The sequence below is a fragment of the Danio rerio genome, chromosome 6 (assembly GCF_049306965.1).
Source record: "Danio rerio strain Tuebingen ecotype United States chromosome 6, GRCz12tu, whole genome shotgun sequence".
Taxonomy (NCBI): domain Eukaryota; kingdom Metazoa; phylum Chordata; class Actinopteri; order Cypriniformes; family Danionidae; genus Danio; species Danio rerio.
The window spans coordinates 48,009,411-48,033,126 of NC_133181.1; the positions used below are offsets into that span (position 1 = coordinate 48,009,411).

General features: G+C 35.5%; 1 protein-coding gene across 5 annotated transcripts in view; it reads left to right on the forward strand.

The window, feature by feature from the left end:
- The window catches only part of cntn4 (contactin 4), a 445,220-nt gene that overhangs the window by 86,519 nt on the left and 334,985 nt on the right, over positions 1-23,716 (forward strand). Inside the window, exon 1 of one of the 5 annotated variants that reach the window (XM_068221777.2) lies at positions 16,736-17,076. The exons of 2 other annotated variants lie outside the window; for them this stretch is intronic. The gene's annotated coding sequence lies outside the window, so the exon portion shown is untranslated. 5 annotated transcript variants of the gene reach the window in all.

Consider the following 23,716-nt stretch of genomic DNA (forward strand, 5'->3'; position numbering starts at 1 on the left):
AGTGCAGCTGTTGGCCTTAAAGAAAAGCACTTTTTTTCCATAATTGGCCTGCATTTTTATCCCGCTGTATTTCACGCAGTCTACAGCTCCATTGGAGAAGCGACTAATAAAGAGGATTTCTTGTTTGTCTGTTTGCTCCACTCCAGGAGAGACAGCGGGTCTGAACTCCAACTTATACCAATCATGTGTTGAGAAAAGCACCACTACAGATAGCTATTTCCTCTTCAAATGCAGTTCTCTCGGAAGCAAATGGGGTGTGATCGTCCTAGGTGACAGATAACAAAATCTCTCATGCAGATTTAATAGGTTTTCCTTGGAACAAAGGAAAATAATAAGAAGGGTGCAAAACATCAAAGCCTTCATCTGAAGAGCGCTGTCTAGATTGTAATCATACGATGCGCTGTTAGTGAATGCGGAATTATCATACGATCGCGGCTTTGATGGCAGTTTGTTTCTTTTCAAGTAGGTGCAAGTGCTCTGTTATAAAACATTTTCCATCTCGTATGGTTTTCTGTACATTCTCATTTTTCTGTATACGCTGTCAAAAAAATCTGTTGATTAACACAAGTGTTTTCCGTCCATTTACAGTGGTTTTACATTTTAGTAGAATCTATTAGAAATAATATTCAGACAAATAAGTCTGTAAAATAACTAAAAAATGTACTTGAGTTTATTAAATAAGTAATCCTTACATTTACATAGCACTTTCCTGGGCACTCAAAGTGCTTTACACATGGAGGGGAATCTCCTCATCCACCACCAGTGCACAGCATCCACCTGGATGACGCGACGGCAGCCATTTTGCGCCAGACTGCACACCACACACCAGCTTTTTGGTGGAGTGGAGACAGAATGATGAAGCCAATTATGATATGAGGAGGGTTAGGAGGCCATGATGGACAGAGGCCAGTGGGAAGAATTGGCCAGGATGCCGGGGTTAAACCCCTACTTTTTTCGAAGGACATCCTGGGATTTTTATCGACCACAGAGAGTCGGGACCTCGGTTAAACATCTCATCAAAAAGTCGGCCACACTGAGCAGAATCGAGTCCTCGTCACTATACTGGGGCATTAGGACCCACACAGACCACAGGTTGGGCCCCCCTGCTGGCCTCACTAACATCACTCGCGGCAGCAACCTACAGTAGCTTTACCATGTGGTCTCCCATCCGCTAATGATCAGGCGTAACCCTGCTTAGCTTCAGTGGGCGACCCTGTAAGAGTTGCAGAGAGCTAGCTGCCTTTAAAAAAAGATTTTTAAAGTGTAATATACAACACCAACCCAGATAATATATCTTTTTAAAATATTAAAATGCTAATAAAAGTCACTTTTTTGAATTTCCTAAGATTAAAATTTGTTGGAAGAAAGATCAAGATCCCATAATACAATCCAAATGCATAAATAAATGAGAAAAAAAAACTAAAAGCTAATTTACATATTTGTTTTATTTTATTTTATTTACATTGTAATCAAAGACAAGATGTTAGTGTAATGGCTAATTCATATTTCTGTGTCAAGTCCACACGTATGGTCCGGCACAACCTTCATGTGGTCGCATAGTCCTTGCCGTGGCTGACGTTGATGCTGACGGGCACCTCTCGAAAAATGTAATTACACATCCCAACGACGCATAGTGCAAGCTCTATGATTGGTTGGCTTGGTATCGCTGACGAGTGTGGGCAGGGTTTAAGCTACTTGTAAGGTAGCGTTGTGAAAAACAAAACATCCGTGACACAGAGAGGAACATAAAAGGCTACAGCCAGTTAGCATTTCAGAAGTGTTATTGCCGACCAACACAAACAGCACGCAGAAGTATAAATGCACTACAACACAAGGCAGGCGACATGGGTCACGGCAATCACTCGACGCAGAAGTATAAATCAGCCTTAAAAGGGAATCCGAAAACATGTTTTAAATAACTTTTTGACAAATTATGGGTGATATAATGTTTTAAAATGTTTATAATGTTTCATTATTCAACATAACATTGAAACAACATATTTCAACAACATAAAACCAAATAACCAATCATACTAAATGTTATTATATTTTAAATTGATTAAAGGGCACCTATTTTACCCCCTTTTTGAGATTTAACATAAGTATTTTGTGTCTCTAGAATGTCTGTAAAGTCTAAGCTCAAAATACCCATCAGATTATTTATTATACCTTTCTAAATATGGGAAATGTGATCTATTATGATAGTGTAGCTGTTTTTGTTGCCTGTGCCTTTTATGCAAATCAGCAAGTTCTCCCCACCCATCCTTCCTACGTGTGTTTCAGTGTGTGTAGCCTTCACTTAGATCAGGGGTGCTCAACCCTGTTCCTGGAGATCGACCTTCCTAAAGAGTTCAGCTCAAACCCTGATCAAACACACCTGAATCAATTAATTAGGACCTGAACAGCACTTGATAATTACAGGCAGGTGTGTTTAATATGGGTTGCAACTGAAATCTGCAGGAAGGTTGATCTCCAGGAACAGGGTTGGCCACCCCTGACTTAGATAAACAGCACAGTGACAGACAATAATGAAGTTTACTACATTAAGAAGTTTTCCATCGATTGTTAGATACATTTGTTGAGGTGTTAATTCAAGCCTTTCTGCAATGATGAGTCGCATACAATGTTGTTACACGTGCACGCACAGACACGCTTAGCTTTGCGCTGTTTTTGCACCGCAAATATGACAGCATACATGTTAATATACACTGGTGTATCGACAAACATTATGGTAATGTACAAAATAGACCGGAATTAAATCCACAAACTGTGATTGAAGCATCTTTTTTTATAATTGTACTGGCACTATATGTGGCTGTGGTGATAAATTACAGTGTTTTGACTGTATTTATTATAAACATGCACTTTTTTTTTTCAAAAGGTTTTAAACTTATAAAACTCATTCTTGAGGTGCAGCTGATCACTGAGAGCTAAACAGATCTTTTAATCCCAGTTGCTTTGCGCAAGTCCTGTCTTGTGGTTACGTGTATACGCATTACATTGTAGGCTTGTTAATAAGCGTCTGTCAATCAATTCGGTGGGCGGGAAAACTTGCACTCCTACGTCACATTGCAGTGGGTCTCGGATTTGCAGGAATTTGGATCCTATTTTAAAATCAGGAAATTTAAAAGAAGAGACTTATTGTCTTTATATCACTCTAATATAACTGTGCAGCCCGATCTCACGAGAAAATGTAAGTATTTTACGTTTTGCCAGTTTAGTGACAAAAAATTGTACCCGAAATTGTACGATTTTTAAAAAGGAGGCGTGACACCTATCCCCACCCCTAAACCCAACCATCATTGGGGGATGAGCAAATCGTACTAAATTGTATGAATTAGATCTTATTCATACGAATTAGCCACTACATCAAAAAGTTACGAATTGCTGTGAGATTGTGTTGGATTGTGGGCACACTATATCTACACACAGTCCTGTCCAAGCAGTTTAGAAAAGTTGATTTTAATCATAGCTGCCCTTCAAAATCTCCTTGCTGACAAATGAATTAAACACCATGGTTTAAAGGAGAGATTTGAAATGGCTTTTAATTAGTCATATTAATTGTATTTTATTGATTGTCTTGTTCAAATTTTGACTGGCATTATGCCATTGCTAGTTATGACTGACATTATTCCATTAGGAATTTTGCTTAATATTTTTAAAATATAATTTACTATATAAACTAGTGTTTCGTTGAATGTTGCTTTAGTACAAAATACAAATATATACAGTATGAAACAATAAATAAAAAGAGAAAAGACAAATTCAAATGCAAAAAATAAATAAAAATTAGTCTATAGATATTCAATTTAACAAGTTAAAATATGTGTTGCAAGCAGGATTCAGACAAGGTATGAGGTAAAGCTGGGTTCCAGGTGTCTGAATGAGAATTTAGTCACAGAATGGGACATCTTAAAGGTCTCAAACAATAGAACTGCTATGTTTTGTTCTAAGCATTTGTTCTAGAAATTGCGCTGAATGGTGTCTGAAAGTGAACTGAATGCTTTATCTTCCCTGCAACTTACTTTTGTGCTCTAAGAAATTAATGAAAAATGGAGTGTGACGAGTGCTGTTCCAAAAATGAAATTCTTCTGTAATACTTTAGTCTTATATTATACTCTTTCCTATGTCAGTCAAAAAATGTACATTATTGTCTGATTTAGAGCTTGGCGTTTTGAAAATTCATTCTTTTTGTCCTGTGTCCAAAATCTGGGAAATATTTTTCTTTCTTTCTTTCTTTCTTTCTTTCTTTCTTTCTTTCTTTCTTTCTTTCTTTCTTTCTTTCTTTCTTTCTTTCTTTCTTTCTTTCTTTCTTTCTTTCTTTCTTTCTTTCTTTCTCTTTCTTTCTTTCTTTCTTTCTTTCTTTCATAAAATATTGCTGCAATTTTAACCAATGTAAAGCAGTGTCCGAAGACACATTGATTGATTCATACATTCAAATTATTAATATTTAAAAATTTTAAAAACATTCATTCATTTTCTTTTTGGCTTAGTCCCTTTATTAATCAGGGGTCGCCACAGCGGAATGAACTGCCAACTTATCCAGCATATGTTTTACACAGCGGATGCCCTTCTAGCTGCAACCCATTACATCCATACACACTAATTCACACACATACACTACGAACAATTTTAGCTCACCCAATTCACCTGCACATGTCTTTGGACTGTAGAGGAAACCAATAAGAACATGGGGAGAACATGCAAACTCCACATAGAAATGCCAACTGACCAGCAACCTTTATGCTGTGAGGCGATCATGCTACCTACTGTGCCACCGTGACCCCCTATTTAAAAACATATATAATTTAATTAAAGCACAATAGCCCCTATAGCAAATAAAGTCATTTTTAAAAGGGTTGAAAGTTTTTTTTTTTTTTTGTGTGTTGACTTAGAAACAAGCTAATTAGGTCTACAAAATGATTTTTCACTGTCTGGCCATATAACTCACAACATCTAATTAGTAAGGAAAACTTTTATATACTGTATTGTAAGTTGAATGTGAACTCTCTATGATCTGACATGGCGCTGGCACAGTAGCTTAGAGAGTAGCACAAACATCTGAACGTGATCGAGCCAGAACAGGTGTGAGTAAGACACTTTTGCCAGCTTGAGCTGAGAAATGTTTCACCATGGATTTAGCCCAGTTCAGTTTGGGCATCAGCCAATAATAAAAAAGAAAAAAAGTCTTCCAGGAGAAACTGGGCAATATTGGACACAGGGGGCTGTGTCAACCTATAAAGCAGGCAACTTGCTAATGACTTTTTCAGAAACTAATTTTCTTCTTTGCCGCACTGGCCATAAAAGGTGGTTATCTCCTCCATCCAGGGATAGATAGAGATTTAACTGTCCTCATTGTTTATTGTTTTCCACTGCAGATTTTATGTGGTACACGGCACTCGCACCATGAGAAAATCCCCTCCGATTTATTTCGCTCTATGGCCTGAGCTGTTCTCAAATAGTTTCTTAATTATAGGGCATGATAATATTGCACAATAGCACTCAATGCTAATACCTCAGTAAAATAACGCCAACAAGAGTGCTCTAGTTGACAATAGATTGTTCCGCTGTGGGTCTTGTTAAAGCCAACTCTACCTGCTTAGCAGCTAAAACAAGAGCACAGTTAACGCAGAGCAGCCAAAACAAATCTGATGAATAGATCAGGTTTCAGAGAAAGAATCATTATTAAAATCATGGTATTCCGATGATTTACACTAGCTGCTCTTCCAGCTTGAAGATCTGAAAAATGATCAAAATGTTTTTATAATCCACTAACCCAAAGGCCAGTAATTTTGGTCAGACTGCAGGCTGGATTAAACTGTTCAAAAACATCTGGACTGCCTCAAGTGGTTTTCTGGCCTTACATGGTGGACAGAGAAATTCTATAACCATCATAAATGACTACTTTAGTTAGTTTTAGAGATTTTGTCCACATTTCTTGACTTTGAAGACCTAATGAAAGATACCAGCAACATCCTGTTTGTTGTGTTTTACAGCAGTGTAGTTTAGCAGTCTAAGCCTGGATTTTAGTTTCATAAAGGTTTTGTCCTTTTTCACCAGCTTGGCTTAACTGAGATACCAGCTCATACCAGTAAACCAGATTTTTCTTCCGGCTCCCAGGATTATTAGACTGGTGTAGTGTGTTGGAAAGTTATAGATATGAAGAGTTTTATTGCAAAACGAGATATATCCATTTTGAGAAATGTTGGTTATTTGACATTATTATTTAAGACAATAACAGTAAAGTTTATTCACAATATTTGTACATTAAACTATTACTTGAGCTCAGTGAAGGCCAGGAACACAATATTCTTCAAATCCAGGATATTTTTTATTTAACTTTATGTCCATGAATAGTTCATAAATAAGTCAAAAACCATGCCAAAATGCAACAGAATAACCTTAATATTGTCAAACATCATAAATTGGTTAAAAAAACAATACATCATAAATATATGGAATACTGTATACAAAGGTTGATTAATAATAATAATAATAATAATAATGATAATAATAATAATAATAATATTCTGAGTCCGTTTTGGTCAGAACGTGCATAACATAACACACACACACACACACACACACACACACGCACACACATACACAGTATACTTTACTCACTAATTCTTCTCTGTTGTTTATGATGATCAGATCTGCTTTTCTGTCTGTACAGTATCTTCTGCTCTCAGACCAGCTTTTCTCCTCAGAGGAAATGAAGTATAATCTGGACTGATAATAAAAACATCCACCTGTAAACACAAAGGTGTGTTAGTATTTTGTTTCCTTTCATGATTTACATATTTATTCTATTAGTTTGTAACCAAATCTTATATATTTAATGTGATTAACATGTTACTTTTTTCAATACATTTAACAAGTTTACTAAACTCTTAACGCAGCAACACACCTAAAACACAATATATATATATATATATATATATATATATATATTTTTTTTTTTTTTTTTTTTTGCCAAACGCTATATATCCACCTTAGGCTATATTCTACTACAGTAATACCATTAAGAAAAACTAGTGTATCAATGTTTTGTTTGATAAGTAAGGTGAAGTTAGTTAGATAAGCGACTTGTAGCTTGTTACAGAAAGAGTGGAGGCTCCTTCCACCCAGCTGCTGAAAACCAAACCTGTATGATCAGAGCAGGCGGAGCCACGGTGTCACAGTTCTTGAATCTGCTGCATAGAGGTTGCGACACAAGATCGCCTAGCCCCATCATATTTAATTAATTATTTCACTGTAATAACAATAATAATCATCATCACCACTAGGGCCTGACCAGCCACTGTGGCTAGTTGCGTTTCCAGTCACAATTTAACGCAAGAAATTTATTGGCTTTTCATGATCACAGCTGAACCACTTAAAACACTTGGAATGTTTTGACAATGTTTTTGTTTCCTATTCTTTACTTTGAATGTTTCAGGATCATCAATGTGTATGGAGGATAAAGTAACTCATTGAATTCATCTAAAATATTGTTATTTTGTGGTACAAAGATGAACAAAGGTCTTGTGGGATTGGAAAAACATGAGATGGAATAATTAATAACAGAATTTTAATTTGTGGGAGAGCTAGTTATTTAATATGAACAAACCAGTCTAGTTTCAGCAGAATTTCCAGTAGCGCAGTTTAAAAATGAGACAGAAGTAATTGCTTCCTTGCTGAAGTAAATCTTTAAACAGCCCAAAATTGTTTTGTTATAGAGAAATTCTGCACACTCTTCAGATAGGAGAAACAGGCTTAATTTAAACTTAAGCTGTGTTTTTCAACAATAAGGTTTAGCAGTCTAACCTTAATCCTTGTTTTAGAGGAGTTTGGGGTTCTTTGACTAGCATGGACAGCTTCCACACCCTCAAACCAGCTTAGACTGGTTTAATTGTTGTTGTTTGCAGTTTAAAAATGTTGTCTATGTGATCAAAATGACCCCTTGCCCGATCTGACCTCCCATAACTTTGCAGATTTGTTTCAGCTGTGCTGTCAGTCTAAACTATTGTGTTACTGAATGCATGCCGTCAAGTGCCGTAATGTAATTCCAAATGGGAAGGAAACAGGGCTCATCATTCAAAACGACCCTGTGGCCATTGATAAAAAGGCCTGATAATGCCACGCTTCCTGTGTTTCCCCAGCCTAAATCTGCTCTTCCTGCAGCGAGTTTGGCTAATGCTTAAAACCACTCTGCGATTTGCACGACACTTTAAAATGCACTAGAGCAGCTCTTCTCTCGACATCATTAATATTCTTTATTGCATTGCTCAGTTTATAATCTCTGTTGATCAGGAGATTTCGTCTTAATCATATAAACCCTTTAGTGGATGGGGAATATTATGTATTAATGAGCTATCAAGATCCACAAAGCCTATGCAACCTGAATATCAATACCTTTTGAATTCCGCATCAGAAGATAATTGATTTATCCGAATTCTGTGCAAGAAAAGTCAACAACTTTTTTTTTTTTACGCTACAGAAGTTCTGTTTACAAGGAGCATGGACAGTTAAATGCCTGTGTTCATGAGTCATTAGCGGCTGTAGAGTGACACCAAGCAGACAAATCCCAGATGAGATCGGCCCAGGAGACGCATGAGACAGCACAAAGAGGAAGGTCAGAGCTTAGCCTTTAACTTCCAGAAAGATTCAATAGCAGTGGCTGCATTCTCTGAATTAAACAAACAGGAGACCCACTTCACATCTGAGGCCATATCTGCCCACATACAGCATTTGTTAAAGTTTGAGTGCACTATTAATCCCTTCACATGGATTTTGTACTAGAGATTTTGTATATTGAGATTTTGAATATTAATTGTCTTTATGATTATTATTTTATTGTCTCTACACCAAAACTGCAACTGCAGAACATGCTATTGAAAAACTTTCACTACTGTTCAAGTTTTCAGCTGGTAAGGTTTATTATTATTTTATTTTTTTTTATGATTTGAAGTCTTTTATCTTCATGTTTGATTTCATCAAAAAACTAACATTGTCAAATACACTTACTGGCCACTTTATTAGGTAAACTCTACTAGTACCGGGTTGGACCCCCGTTTGCATTCAGAACGGCCTTAATCCTTTGTGGCATATATTCAACAAGGTACTGGAAATATTTCTCAGAGATTTTGGTTTATGTTGACTTGATTTGTCGGCTGCACATCCAAGATGTGAATCTCCTGTTCCACCACATCTCAAAGTTGCTCTATTGGATTGAGATCTAGTGACTGTTGAGGCCAACTGAGTACAGTGAACTTATTGTCATGTTCAAGAAACCAGTCTGAGACTCACGCTCTGTGACAACACATTATCCTGCTGAAAGAAAAGTGTGCCAAGAAAATACCCATCACACCCCTACACCACCACTACCAACCTGAACCGTTGATACTAAGCAGGATGGATCTATGCTATTTTGTTATTGACACCAAATTCTGATCCTACCTTCTGAATGTTGCAGAAATTGAGACTCATCAGACCAGGCAATGTTTTTCAATCTTCTATTGTTCAATTTTGGTGAGCCTTTGGAAATTTTAACCTCCATTTCTTGTTCTTAGCTGACAGAACTGGCACCCGAAGTGGTCTTCTGCTTCTGTAGCCCTTCCGCCTCAAGGTTGGACATGTTGTGCATTCAGAGATGCTCTTCTGCATGCCTCGGTTGTAAAGAGTGGTTTTTTGAGTTTCTGTTGCCTTTCTATCAGTTCCAACTAGTCTGGCCATTCTCCTCTGACCTTTGGCATAAACAAGATATCTTCACCCACAGAACTGCCGCTCACTGGATATTTTCTCTTTTTCGGACCATTCTCTGTAAACCCTAGAGATGGTTGTGCTTGAAAGTTTCAGTAGATCAGCAGTTTCAGAACTACTCAGACCAGCCAGTCTGGCTCAAACAACCATGCCACATTCAAAGTCACTAAAATCACCTTTCTTCCCCATTCTGATGCTCAATTTGAACTGCAGCAGATCCTCTTAACTGTGTCTTAATGCCTAAATGCAATTAGTTGTTGCCATTTGATTTGCTGATTAAAACTTTGCATTAATGAACAGTTGGACAGGTGTACCTAATAAAGTGGCTGTTCGGAATATTTAAATCTATAACATAGTGATGAATTACTGTAGATCAGATCCTATACAGTAATGATCTAAAAAAAAAAAAAAAAGCAAGTGTCTGTTTTACAAACAGTATTACAATTGTAAGTTTTTTTTTTTTTTTTTTTTTTTGTTCCCTAGATTATCCTTCTGCCAAAAATGTCACTGCTTTAGGCAAATTTTCAAATGCAGGCTACGTTTTTGAGAACAAGCAAATACTCTATATACCCTTTATTACATCTTCTTGCAGTTTTTTCACTAATCCAAACATGTACATTTTTGACAATCTCAAATACGTTACTTGAGCACGTTTTCTAATACAAGCCATTTTTTTGTAAATCCACCACTGTGGAAATTTCTAGAAATATCAACATCTTTCTTACACATGTGCATGAGTGAAGCCAGTCGTTATGTGGTCATGCATTATATAAAATATTGATATCAACTGAACCACACACCCCTTCCCTAAACCCAACCAATAGTGTTTTTTTGTATTTGTTTTGTTTTTGTTTTTTTCAAAAGCAAGCTACAATAGACAAGCCATGTGCTTCTTCCCCAATGGCTTTTATGGGTTTCATTTTACATGGTTTCTGGAATGGTCCTTCGCCGGACTCAATCCCTGTCCGATCTGCTTTGGCGTCCCAAGTCTGAGGCCATTGGTGGTGAGTTACCGAGCAAACCAGTCACTCTAGAAAAGCCATCCTTATGGGGGTAAGCAGTCATGGTACTGCCCCATAGCGTTCATTTTACATAAAAAATGCAGCCATATTTACCTGCGAGCATATGTTTGACGGCTCTCAAAAAGTAACCTTGGGCACTTTTTTTTTACAATGAGCCCATATTGCCAATTTCTGCTTTCCGATAGAGGAAGGAAGTGTTCTATAAACTATTTGAAAATAGCCGTCATTTGCAGCTAAGTAAAGTTTCTTTATAAACTAATTTCGAGAGGATCACATGCTTATGATTTCTTGCGGCTGATCCCGTATTATCCAACTTATGATTCACCAATCAGACGATTCCTAAGCCACTATTAATACCTTAAGTTCCATATAACAGCCATCTTCGTTTTGAAGTATCCCTCCTTCCACCCCTACTCCTCCTCTTTTCCTAGACGCGTGGCACGGTGGCCCAGTGGTTGACACTGTTGCCTCACAGCAAAAAAGTCACTGGTTCTAGTCATTACCAAGCCAGCCAATGTTTCTGTGTGGAGTTTACACATTCTCCCTGTGCTCATGTAGGTTTCCCCCCGTTAGTTTTCCCCCACTGTCCAAAAACATGTAATTTAAATTAATTGACTAATCCAAGCACCATAGACATGCTCCTAGTAAGTAATTATCTCTTAAGAGCAATCACTATCTGGTCATTAGCCACTACAGCAGGAGAGTTCTCGAGATCTACCTGAGCTTAAACTCCCCTCTTGCCTTGCAAACAGGAGGGGCCCCGGGCTCGAGGATCTTATGAGCTCAGGGCTCTCTCTCGGGACAGCATGCCAAACAAGCTTAATAATCAATCATCAGCTAAGTGTGAACTCTTGAAATAACTGTTTTCAAAAATGTGACTGTTTTCAAACAGGTTTCCCTTTATTGGTGAAAAAAAAGATAATCCCTGCTAAAATGTTACCTTGTCAAGTAAATCACTGCTTTATTATGAATGGCAAAACCTGTTTCAAGAGTTCACACTTAGATACTGTTTGACAACTTGTTAGCAAGTTAGCAGGTTTGGCATGCTGTCCCGGGAGAGAACCCTGAGCTAGAAGATAGTTAAGCCCAGGGCTCCCGCCAGGTCCATAGAGCATGTGAGGGGAGTACGAGATCAGTTGTTCTCGAAAGCTCCCCTCGGCAAAAGAGGAAAGGAGGAGAAGGGGTGGATGGGGGGGTTTCTTCGGGAAAATGAAGATAAGGGAGTAGTTCTTAGCTAGGTTACTTTTAGTGGGTTTGGATCGATCTGATTGGCTAACTAATGAATGTAGATGAGTTGCCAGCTGCAGTCAATCATATCACGTGCTCCTCTCGAAATTAGTTTGTGAAACTTCATTTAAAAATGATCAGTTTGCAATTCAAAAAGTTTGGAATTTCAATGTGACCGTTCTTCAAAAAATCTATAAAAAAGTCATTTTAAAGAGGTTTCCATTGACTCTTCTTGTGTATTATTGGTCAGATAAGCTGATTTTGAAATGTTACTGCATCATGCAAAATACTACTTTCTTGCAATTGTGGGTAGTGCTTCAGAAACGTGTTCGAAAATAGTCACAATTTTGCAGATCCACTAAGAGGTATTGTCCCATTCATCTTAAAGGCATAGTTCACCCAAAAATCTAAATAATTTCTTTGTTTGCTCACCTTGCACTTGTTTTTCTTTTTTTCTTTTTTTTTCTGTTGAACACAAAGACAGATATACCGAAGAATGTTAGGAAAAAAACTGCATTGACTTCCAAAGTATATTTTAGTTCCTTCTATGGATGTCAATGGCTGCTTTTTGTCCAACAGCCATCAGAATATATTGTTTGGTCTTTAGAGTGTGATGAAATTTATGCGTGAAACAGTGACTGTAAATCTTGAATAATTCTGTGTATTTAATTTAGTCCACATTTACACAGTCAACGTTACTCCAGACTTTGGCTTTAGTGATTTGGTGATTATGTATGCAGCATGAGAAGTCAGCAAATGTGTCTGAGTGCACAAAGACAGCGGAGAAGCCGCCTGTTCGCTTCTCTTCCCTTCAAGGCGGTTGCTCTTTCCCTCGCTGTCTTTCCTGCAAGTTAATCCCATCAGGAATTCAATTTACTTGTCTTTTAATTATCGCCTTCCAATTGACTATTTTAAAAGGAGAAGATTTTCTCCAATCCCACTTACTATAATTAGGGCTTATGTGCGGATAATGAAAATTTTAAGGGATCAAAGGTGGAATACATTTGTAGAGGGGCCTGAATCTGTTTAATGCACTTGCTTACAGTGTAATCCTGAGATTGCTGTGCAATGCAGAGCACCACAATAATTATGTAAATAAAAAAATAATAATAAAGTGGCTGCCTAGTATTACAGCAGCAGTCAGTGCAGGCAGTCTGAAATCACCTGATTTGACAAACCTGAGTTTGACAACAGGCTTGTTAGCTTGTGCCACCTAGTGGATTAGCACCTTCCGTCTGGACATGAGGTTAGGCATCTAATAACAAACGATTGATTTCCCTCCCCGGCAGTCTCACAAATTGGAAGCTTTACTACATTAAAACTTCAGCGCTCCTAAACACCCAACCGGAGCATCTAGATGGTCGTAGCATGTCGATGAGAATGCAATCTGTCTCCCCCGGTGAGGATATGAGCGCTAAACAAGATGGATTCATTATAGACTTATTTCTCAAGCAGCTGTGCATGAGAAATAGCACTGTTTGTGTGCCTATTTTTTCTCTCTCTCCCTCTTTCCCCCTGCCATGGAATTGCATGAACATATGCAAAGCAGCCATAGTTACACAACACGCACTGAGACATGCACCTAACAACCCCGTCACACCAGTGTCAAAACATGTCACGCTCTCCACCTCACCGTTCTGTCACAGCAGACAGAGGGTGCCGTCGGGAGTTAAGCATGTCAATAAGCCCCTAACATTGATCAAGACACTTACTGAACAGCTTATAAACCCCCTGGCGCAGGTGCCTGGATAGATCAGTCTTCTGATCCAACTTAATTGAGGAAAATGTAATAGTATTGAGGGAGAGGAGGAGGCGGTGCTGGAGTCTAAACTCCAATCATGACATAGAGCAATGCGATCTCATTAAAGGGCATATAAATAATTGATCAGCTAATGCAACTGCTTCTTAAGGGTTTCTCTTAGATTGTGTTTGGCAGCTGGGGTTTGTGATGATGAGGCCTTTGCAAAACCACTCATCAGGTTTTTTTGCTCATAATGCTGAGGTTCTTTTTGAGGTCTCTGTAAGACTAATGGTAATCATTGTTTTCATTTGATCCATCATCCTCTGTGATAATGTAGTGCTAGTGCTTCTTTGGGGTTTCCGGGGAGAATGGAGTACACATAGGAATGCAGTACAACTTCTGTGTGCTGTTTACTGAGATTTATTTTATTGTTTCCTATTGTTTTTGCTAAAGAGTCAGATTGGGGTACACACAGAAACAGTGTTAGTCAGTTAGATAAATTCTCATGGTGAAAGGAGGTGCTTGACTGCTTTGTGAAATCTTTAGAAAACATCACAAAATGTTCAATATCTATATTTTTAGAATATAATTTTATAGTTAAAAGTGGATTCACCATTGTGTCTTGAGAACATGTCGCAGAATGTGTGCTGATGTCCCATTTAGTTCCTGTTTTCCAATTATGTAAAGCAAATAGCAACTATGTTGAAGTTTTACTGGCTAAAGGAGATGTCATGTGACATTACTAAGATTTAATTTTATTGTTTAAATATAATTAGAGTTTTTAAAAACTGAATTTTCTCAGTGTCATTTATAAATGGTGATGCCCTAAATAAATGAAGATCTGTCTTGCTGTCTTTTCACTTTGGCAAAGGAGCACCGTAAAAGAATCTGAGCAGGGGTGAGAGGTTAATTTATAAAATGACATTGCATATATTAGTTATTTTCAGATTCATTTGGATAAATTATATTGTGTTTTGCCATGGAAATGGAAAAACAGGGCTGTTAATCTAAATATTGGAGTCCCCCACCTATTTATTTGTAACATAAGCTGATTAATTGATCTTTTAAAGTGCCTTTTATTAAATATATTTAGGTGACATCAAATGTGATAAAAACTACATACTGTGGTTTTGAAACTAGATCACTGCTTAATTAACAAATGAAAATAATAATAATAATAATAATTATTATTATTATTATTATTATTATTATTATTATTATTATTATTATTATTATTATTATTATTATCATTTTCTCAGTACTGAGTTGCAGCAGGAAGGGCATTTGCTGTGTAAAGCATATTCTGGATAAATTGGCAGTTAATTTTGCTGTGGTGACCCCTGATGAATAAAGGGACTAAGCTAAAGGAAAATGAATAAATCAATGAATAATAAAATAATAATTATTATTTATATAATGATAATAATAATAATAATAATAATAATAATAATAATAATAATAATAATAATAATTAGTGTTTTTATCAGCTTTTGTTGTTGCTTTATTAAACTTTTTCTAAAAATTGGCTTTATCCACCAATATTCTGTAGCTTAAACTTCTTAATTGACTTTTGAAAAACTTAAAAAAAAAATAAATAAATAACTATATATATATATATATATATATATATATATATATATATATATATATATATATATATATATATATATATATATATATATATATAAATTTGACAACCAATGTTGTAATATCTACATGTTGTGGTTTTAAAAAATGACTTAATTCCTAAAATTTAAATCGAAAAAACATATTATTATTATTTTTTTTTATTTTTTTTATTGAAAATTATTTAATCGAATATGTATTAAATAAAAAAATATATGTATATATATATATATATATATATATATATATATATATATATATATATATATATATATATATATATATATATATATATAAATATAAATTATTATTATTATTATTCTTATTATTATTATTAGAATATTATTTTGTTAAATATATATTGCATTAAATATATCAAAATATCTATTATTATTGTTTTTGTATTATTGTTAATATTATTATTAGGGTTAAGGTTATTATTATCACAGCATATATTATTTTGCAGTTGTCTGTTGTTGTTGTTGTTGTTTTTCTATTGAGCTTGTGTAAATATTGGAGTCATCCACTAACATTTTATACATAATGTGGGATCCAAAGTAATAAATACATAATTGTAGCTATAATTATATAGTAAATAAGCCCATTGTTATATTGCATTAGTGTTGGCATTCTTAAAATATTACATTAATTAAATTAATGGTGGTAAAAACCAAATAGTTGGAATGACTGTAATAGTAGCAGCAGCAGTAATCTAACCATTTCTTGTATTAACAGTATATAATAATAATAATAATAATAATAATAATAATAATAATAATAATAATAATAATAATAATAATAATAATAATGATTATTAGTATTACCTTTATTATTATTATTGTCAACAATCATATATAGTATTTATTAAACTGTGTTTAACAATTTTCTTTATATTTGACTTTATATTTAACTCTATTTTCACTTTATTTTAACTCTAACTGTAATTAAAGTTTTTGACAGGAACACAAACATATTTTGAAAATTTAATTTTTGGATAGTAAAAATAGTTTGATATTTTACTATATGCAACTACATCTGAATATACATTTTCTCTATAAATTGAAATACAGTAAAATTATATGCACTACATACGTTTTCTTAAAAAAAATCTAATTTTAATTACATTTCACCTTGCACGTTTTACTCTTTACACTCCACCCAGAGCATCCCGCCCTCTCAAAGCCCCCTCAAAAATGAATAATAAATGCCTATATTCCACAGCAAGTTTCAAGCGATTCTGCCGTATCAGCTGTGTCCTCTTCGCATCCCTAATGTCAAAGCCTCAGCCCTTCGGTGACACAAAGATGATGTGATTTGTGTGACTCTTTGGAAAGCCTCCAGCAGCACAGTATGTGGGAGGTGCCCACCCCATGCCACACGAGCAGCGCGGCTCATGTTGATCTGATGCAGGAATCAGCGGGGACCGTGTGTGTTTGTGTATGTGTGTGTGGATAGCGCGGTTTCTCCAGCCTCGACCTATTCTGCCATTAAGCGGCACTTTTTTTCTTTTTCTTTTTTCTTTTTTTGGAGATCCTCTCCGTTTTATTCGGATGCTCGGTCTCGCTGTGACTCCGCATCACTTCTCTGAGGAAGCGCCGAGACTCCATGCATCACAGTAAGTGCGTCTTCAGTTATCAGCTGTGCATCGCTCCGTCACGCTGCACTCGGGGGTTTTATATATTGCTTCTCCATCTGCACTTCCAGCATATGCGGAGAGTAAGTAGGAGATGCATGTTTCGTCATGTGTTTTTTGTGTTCGCGACGTATTTTCTTCAGTCATTTACTTGGAGAAGAAGGGACCACAACCTCACTTTGGCGACCGCTTGGTCTGTTGACGGTTCTCCAGTGCTTATAAGACATTTCTGTGCCTGCGATGGATGACAAAACCAGTGATCAATTGATTAAATTATTTAAATTAGGGCCAGTAGTAGTAGTAGTAGTAATAGTAGTGGGAGAAGCTGTGTCTAGTTAAAAAGACAACACATACTGTACAGTGCTGAAGAAAATACTAGTTGAAATGACTGGAGTAGTATTAGTAGTAAGTAGTAATCACTAGTTGGGGTTCATCTATACAGTGTATTTAGCAAGACAATAAATACAGTAGTGTAGTGGACAAGTTTAAATGATTAAAATAATAGTACTAGTAGTATCAAAGCAATAAAATTGAATTATCATTACTTAAATCATCACCGATATATATAAATAAAAGTTGCAGAAGCAATATAGTAGAATCATCATTAATTAAAACCATTAATACTTTTATACATAATAAATATAGATATAGTGCTGGCAAAGTCATTTCTCTGCAATTGTTATTTGTTAAATATTGTTGCAGTGTTATTTACTATTTAAAGGTTTGGCTGCAAGTCATACTTGGAACATTATTTACCATGATATGTATTTTCTTTAGTCATTTACTTGGAGAAGAAGGGACCACATCCTCACTTTGGCGACCGCTTGGTCTGTTGACATTTTTTTCTATTGCTTATAAGACATTTCTGTGCATGCCATGGATGACAAAACCGCTAGTAATCAATTTAATAAATTATTTAAATTGGGGCCAGTACTAATAGTTGGAGGAGCTGTGTCTAGTGGGAAAGACAACATAAACTGTACATTGCTGAAGAAAATACTAGTTGAATTGACTGGAAGAGTTGTAGTAGTAGTAGCAGTTATAAAATCATTACTTGTATTTGCAGTACATTATTATTATTATTATTATTATTATTATTATTATTATTATTATTATTATTATTATTATTAGGTAAAATATCACTAGGTCACATGATGAATAACTATAATAAATGTAAATAAAATAATAAATGTACCTGTGTTGGTGTGGTCTGTTGTCCATCAACATTGTTCCAATGTTATTTGATATTTAAATGGTTGGGTGCTTGTTATATATGGAACAGTTTACCTTGCAGTGATGTATGTTAGCTAATAAATAAATAAATAATTATTGAATAATAAAACATATATTTTCTGTCACATTTAAATAATGCAAGTGGTATATAAAACAGTTGACCTTGAAATTATGTAGGTTAGTTAATAAATAAATAATAAATTATTAATAGAAAAAAATTTTGATTTTGTTTTGCATGCATAACACCAAGTCTTGCCAAATAACCTCAAAAGTGGTTTCAGCAGTGCGGAGGCTTTGTATGTGTTAGCAATGCAGCAGTGCTAAATGCTTTGTATATTTTAGCAATGCAAACTCTTGGCTATTATCGCTAAAAGTGACCTTTCTTTGGGACCATCATTCATCAAATCCTCAGTAGGCACCGCAGGTGTCATGATGACGGCAGGCTCAGACCTTTAATTTGTTTGCTAAAAGCTATCACTCACAGATCATTGTGCGTTTCAAGTTCATGACACAAGTGATGATGGGTGAGTGGGTGAGTTGTTTACTCTGAGAGTCTGTCCATTTTCACTAGTTGACACATTCAGGCCAGTTTGTGCACCTGTTACAATATCATTATCAAGCTGACAGCCAATCACATAGAGGCATGTGCCTCCTGTCACATGACTAGTTATTTATTCCAAAAAACTAATAGCTTATTTGCCACTTTCAATCAAGCGAAAGTGAACAGCATCTTGATGTTTGCACTGAAAGTCATCATGACTGTTGACTTTTCCAACCCATTCTCGAGTTGATCTTACTTCCTACAACAGCTGCTTTCGGGTTGTGCACAGAGCGCATTAACGTGAAGACGGGTGTGCATTACAGATGCTTTGAGACATGTTGCACTGGGGTTAATGATCTGATGTGCTCTAGGTTTGATTCGGTTAGAGAGCGTCATGTTAGAGACTAGTGCCTCCGCAGATGTTTAATAATCCGCTCTCACTGTCCCTCCATCGCTTAATCCGGCCGGATTTACTGATTATTGCTGTCCACAAACTCCATAAACCACTCGGGATATATTTATTTATTTCCCCTGAAGGATTTGCTCGCTGCTTACCATATTAAAAGTCATTTCTTCCTAATTTGTTGGCTCCTTGGTTGATTTATTTGTTAATTTAATCACTAGTTGGGGTTCATCTATACAGTGTCTTTGGCAAGACAATAAATACAGTAGTGTGGTGGACAAGTTTGAATGATTAGAATGATATTACTAGTAGTAATGTAGCATTAGAAATGAATTATCATTACCAATATATATATTAAAATAGTTGCAGCAGCAATAACGTAGTAGAATCATCGATAATTAAAATTAAAAATACTTTTATACATAATAAATGTAGATATAGGGATGGCAAAGTCATTTCTCTGCAATCAGTATTTGTTAAATATTGTTGCGGTGTTATTTATTGTTTAAATGTTTGCCTGCAAGTCATACGTGGAACATTATTTACCTTTAAAATATTAGCAATATGCAAATAAATGCATACTTTAATTAACTAATTTCCTAAATATTATAATACACACATTTTTTAATTATGCACTTTTGTTACTTAGTTTTATGCACGTTACAATTTACTTTGTCTCTAGGTGGGGTTCAGAGATCAGTGGTATAAATAAAACTGAAGCTATAGTCCTCATTTGTGCATGTGGTTAGATAGACTTATCCAGCATCTGTCGCTCAGCATCACAGATCTCATCTCATCCGGTGGCCAAGCAGATGAGCTTTTATGTGGATCATATTTAATGTTAATCACTGGTCAGGGCTATAACAATACATGTCGCATGATTATCTCTCGCTCACAGTGCTTCCTGGCTTTTCTTTTGAATCAACCTTGGTTGTGTTCATGTCACAATGAATTAGAGACTAATTCGGTGCCATTGCATTGCACGCATGCAAACGAGACCGGTACAAATCAGGCTAGCGTCTAATGTCAAAACACTGTTGATGAGGGAATATGTTGCATAACTATTGTTTGGGATAATAATGTTTAGGTATTGGGTAAAGAGCTGAAGACATTTCTCGCTCTGTATAAACAAACGTTCACATGTTTTAGATAAGAAATCCATACATATACAGTATTTTAAATTGGGAAAATTGTTGGTAGATTTGTTAGTGTTTGTAAATGTAGCACAATGGTTATCAGTTAAATAAGTGACGTTGCAGGTGATTGTATAGTCCCGGGATGGGCAAACTTGATCCTCGAGGGCCGATGTCCATGCAGAGTTTTGTTCCAACACTAGTCAAACACAACTGAACATGCTAATCAGTGTCTTCAAGATCACTTGAACTCTATAGAGAGGTCTGTTTGAATAGGGTTGGAGCTAAAGTGTGCAGGACACTGGCCCTCCAGGACCGAGATTGCCCACCCCTGGTATAGTCGCTTTAGGAAAAGTGCATTTAGTCAAAGAGTGTTTTAGTTAAGGAACTCCATCCCAAGTTACAAACTTTAATACTTATAATTAAGCAAGAAGCAAGAAGGTTGCTGGTTCGAGTCCCAGCTGGGTCAGTTGGCATTTCTGTGTGGAGTTTGCATGTTCTTCCCATGTTCGTGTGGGTTTCCCACATAGACCAAAGACATGCGGTACATGTGAATTGAATAAACTTAATTGGCCGTAGTGTATGAGTGTGAATAAGAGTGTATGGATGTTTCCCAGTGCTGGGTTGCAGCTGGAAGGGCTGGAATAGTTGGCGGTTCATTCCGCTGTGGTGACCCCTGATGAATTAAGTGACTAAATCGAAGGAAAACGAATGAATATGTAATTGAATGCCAGTACTGTGAACATTATTTATTTATTTTTTCTAATTAAATTCCATGCTTTCTTGTCTGTTTTTATACATGGTTGCTTTGTGGCATAGTGATTGAATGATACATGTTATTTACCTGTATTGACTGTATATTGACATTTATTGTCTGACTATTCATTTAAATGAGATGAGAGTGAATGTTTTGTTGGTATTATACTACAGTGTGTATATATATATTTTTATTTTTTTTGTCGGATTATTCTTTTTTAGAAATGCAGTACATTTTACTTGTATTCCTTGCAGTGTAATTAGAAAGTAACACTTCTCTTTTCACATTTTTGATGTTATAGCCTTATTCCAAAATGGAGTAAATTCATTTATTTCCTCAATTCTACACACAATACCCCATAATGACAATGTGAATTTTTTTTTTTATATAAATTGTTGCAAATTTAATAAAAAAAAAAAAAAACCTGACAAATCACATGAACATAAGTAATCACAGCCTTTGCTCAATACTTTATTGGTGCACCTTTGGCAGCAGTTACAGCCTTAAGTCTTTTTGAATATGATGTCACAAGTTTGGCACACTCGTCTCTGGGAATGTTTGCCCATTCCTCTTTGCAGTACGTCTCACGCTCAGTCTGGATGGGAGGCAAAGGTGTACAGCCTTTTTCAGATCTCTCCAGAAATGCTTAATAGGATTTAGTTCTGGGCTCTGGCTGGGCCACACAAGGACATTCACCAAGTTGTTGCGAAGCCACTCCATTGATATTTTGGTGGTGTGCTTTGGGTCATTGTCCTGCTGGAATCTGAACCGTCACCCCAGTCTGAGGTCAAGAGCACTCTGAAACAGTTTTTCATTCAGGATGTCTCTGTACATTGCTGCATTCATCTTTCCCTCTATCCTAGTCCTCCAGTTCCCGCTGCTGACAAACATCCCCACAGCATGATGCTGCCATCACCATGCTTCACTGTAGGGATTGGGTTAGCCTTTTTCTGTTTTTGTTTTATTTGTAATAAATTTGCAACAAAAAATTAACAACAACTTTTTTCACATTGTCATTATGGGGTATTGTGTGTATATTTTTAAGGAAATAAATGAATTGAATCCATTTTGGAATAAGGCTGTAACTTAAAAAAAAAAAAAAAAGTTAAACAATTGATGCGCTATCAATACTTTCTGGATGCACTGTATGTATAGAGTAATTGTTTTATATTTTTAGGCTGACTATTTTTCCATCAGTCAAGAGACTGCAGATACAAAATAGCCTTTTGGCTAATTCTGGCATATTGTACATTTCTGTGTCATTAACCCTTTAATTCAATTCAATTCAATTCAATTCATTTTATTGTCGCCAATTAACACACTGAATGTATTTTTTTTTTTTTTCAACACACACATTTCTAAAATATCAACCTGTACCAAATGATAGATATGTCGGTTTATGGTAAAAGTGCCGGAATTAATACATATACTATAAAAATATGGTGTAATTCACTTAAAAATATATTAAAAATAAAACATTTTTAATGCTAAATCACTTTCATTTTATGAATTGTGCCATCAAATATTTTAGATTATCATTTAACGTTTTCTTGTTTGTTTTTTACAATAAAAACAAAATCAAGTGTAGTAGTGCAAGAGGATTATGCTTGTTTGATTTTTTTTTGTAAACCATCAATGCTGTGTCTGTGTGTGTAAACCATTATTTAAAACAGTCATTGTTTAAATAACTTTAACACTCATTATTTAAAACAGTTGCAGCAGCAATAAAGTAATAAAATCATCATATAATTAAAATTATAAATACTTTTATACATAATAAATATAGATATAGTGCTGACAATATCATTTATCTGCAGTTGTTACTTGTTAAATATTTTTCCAGTGTTAATGGAACATTACTTACTCTGAAATGTTGTCAATTATGGAGGCAGAATGCAAATAAATAATAAATAAATAAACTAATGGATTAAATATTATAATACAAATTATAAAACCTTTATTTTTATGTATGTGCTTTTGTTACTTGCTTTTATGCACATTTATAATTTATTTAGTCTCTAGGTGGGGTTCAGAGATCAGCGGTATAAATCAAACTGAAGCTATTCCCATTATTTGTGTATGTGGTTGGATAGACTTATCCAGCGTCTGTCGATCAGCATCACAGATCTCATAACATAGTCAATGCATTTTTTTTTCAACACATCCTATAATTTCTAAAATAGCAACCTCTACCAAATGGTTGTTAAAAGTAGTCACAATATGGTCAACCATTATCTAGAGCAGGCAGTTAAAGGTTAATATGCATTGTCTCTGTCAAATAAACCTGACAAAAATAAACTGTCTACAATTTTTTTTTTGTAGCTTTCCGATATACTACATGATCACTAATAGTTATCAAGTCTAAAGCAAGCCAAAGAGACTGAGTGTGCCTGTCAGAAGTGATCTAGTGCAAGTGACATTAAAAAGATTCCAGGGTGGTTGCATTTCATAAAAATTTCAATGGATGGTTTCTGCTGGGGGAAGCACTGAAAAAACGTGTCAGGAAAGCCACTTCTATATAATATATACTTTCCTCCTATTCAAGGAAAGTTATCGAAATGAGTGGTGTGTGTGTGCGCAGGTCAAGGCTGAAGGGTTTTACAGGTCATTTTCATTTTACACTTCATTTTCACATTGTTGGCAACAGATGTGCAAA